The following is a 2,500-nucleotide window of genomic DNA, read 5'->3' as shown; positions in this document are numbered from 1 at the left end:
TTTCGACATTTGAATAATGGGGTTTGACAAGGTTTGAAAAATTCAATACAAATGGTAGGCTTGAATGTCGACAAAGTGACGCGAAGCGGAAGCCTACCACGGCGTAAAAATGTCGACAGAATTTTTCGGACCTTGTCCTGCCATGGGCTGCGCGCAGCATGCCGGCAGCCTGTGCGCAGCGTGCGCACAGCATGTCGGCAGCGTGCGCGCTGCTGAGACTGTCGACAGAAATTTTCGAAACTTGTCCTGCCATGCGCGCGCGCAGCGTGCGCACAGCATGCCGGCAGCGTGCGCGCACCATGCCGGCAGCGTGCGCGCACCATGCCGGCAGCGTGCGCGCACCATGCCGGCAGCGTGCGCGCAGCTTGCGCGCAGCGTGCTGATTCTGTCGACAGTGAGGCTAGCGAAACTTGTCCTGCCATGGCGTGCGCGCAGCCTGTGCGCGCAGCTTGCGCATCTGTCGACAGTGAGGCTAGCGAACTTGTCCTGCCATGGCATGCGCTGTGCGCAGCCTGTGCGCAGCGTGCACGCAGCTTGCGCATCTGTCGACAGTGAGGCTAGCGAAACTTGTCCTGCCATGGCATGCGCGGCGCCTGCGCGCAGCCTGCGCGCAGCATGCGCACAACATGCGCACAGGCTGTGCGCAGCGTGCGCGGAGCTTGCGCGCAGCTTGCGCATCTGTCGACAGTGAGGCTAGCGAAACTTGTCCTGCCATGGCATGCGCGCAGCGTGCGCGCAGTCTGTGCGCAGCATGCGCGCAGCCTGTGCGCAGCGTGCGCGCAGCTTGCGCATCTGTAGACAGTGAGGCTAGCAAAACTTGTCCTGCCATGGCATGCGCGCAGTCTGCGCGCAGCATGCGCGCAGCATGTGCGCAGCATGCCGGCAGCATGGTTCCAGGTTTTTTCAAATGTCGACAGAATTTTTCAAATCTTGTCAAACCCCGTTTTTATTGAAATTTCCTCGCACAATAAGCTCCCCATAAGTAGTCTATGATTTTTAGGACCTTCTCCAACTTACAAAACTAAAAAATTCCTCCCGGATTTGTTTTAATGATTTTTTCAATTTTACGACTTCTAAAACTAATAAAAAATACTTCCCGACTTCAAAAATTTATGAAACTTTTTCCCATCATAGATTGCATGTTTCTTAGTATCCCTGCAAAAAATCACGTCCAAATACCTTGTATTGAATTATTTAGAGCCCATTATGACTCCTCGCGCATAGGTGATGTCTCTTCCTGTCAAAGGGCTAAATGCATAAAATGCTATATAGGGGGGTGTGTGTTGCCTGCATATGCATGGCAGCCCATGCCTTCCTAGCTGCAGCCCCCTTCCCCCACGCCACACCCATGTCATGTTGCCTCGATATGTTGCCTCGGTATTATGGGTTTGGTGTCGGGGTCGGGGGGCTGCCACCCATGGCGGTGGTGGCCGGAATCCGGCCGCCGCCACCACGCCGCCGCCATGGGTGAGGGAGGAAAAAAAAGGCGTGGAAAGTTGCGAAATGGGGTTGTCTAGGCTATTTTTTGGCATGGGAGAGCATGGAGTGCTAGGAACTCCTTCTCAAATGCACGGGCATGTCGACCACAACCTCATTTCGCAACAACAACCACCCGTGTGGGGTGGCGGTGGGTGGATAGTCGCGGATTGGGGCTTGCCAAGCCAATGTTTTCAAAAAATTTCATCAAAATTAAAAACAAATGTTTTGTTGCCTTCGGATTTGTGGGCGAGCGGCGAGTCGGAGTGGAGCCGGTAAAGTTTAACCTCGGTGTGCACGGTTGTTTTTAGAAACTCAATCCAATGCCGGGGACGTTGAAAGTGACGCTCTTATGAGTTGCAAACCCGCAAGATTTAAAGAACCTTTTCAAAACAATTTCAAACCAACAAGATTTAAAAACAGAAATTTTCATCAAAATGAAAAACAAATGTTTTGTTGCCTTCGGACTAGTGGGCGAGCGGCGAGTCGGAGTGGAGCCGGTAAAGTTTAACCTCGGTGTGCACGGTTGTTTTTAGAAACTCAATCCAATGCCGGGGACGTTGAAAGTGACGCTCTTATGAGTTGCAAACCCACTAGATTTAAAGAACCTTTTCAAAACAATTTCAAACCAACAAAATTAAAAACAAATGTTTCGTTGCAAACAAATTGTGGGCGAGCGGCGAGTCGGAGTGGAGCCGGTAAAGTTTAACCTCGGTGTGCACGGTTGTTTTTAGAAACTCAATCCAATACCGGGGACGTTGAAAGTGACGCTCTTATGAGTTGCAAACCCACAAGATTTTAAAAACTTTTTGAAAATGTTTCTTCTAAATGACACATTTTGATCCTTGGCAAGTGCTCAATCCGTAACTATCCAATCACCGCCACACCACACCGGTCGGGAGTGTGTGAATGGTGTGCTTCCCGGGGTTGGCATAGATAATCTTTCGCATCGACAATCTTTTGCATGCGAGGGAATGTCTATGCCAACCCCGGGAAGCACACCATTCACCCACTAGTTGTGGGC

The sequence above is a fragment of the Prunus avium genome, unplaced genomic scaffold, assembly GCF_965620075.1.
Source record: "Prunus avium unplaced genomic scaffold, drPruAviu1.hap1.1 HAP1_SCAFFOLD_48, whole genome shotgun sequence".
Classification (NCBI taxonomy): domain Eukaryota; kingdom Viridiplantae; phylum Streptophyta; class Magnoliopsida; order Rosales; family Rosaceae; genus Prunus; species Prunus avium.
This window is presented reverse-complemented; position numbering follows the sequence as displayed.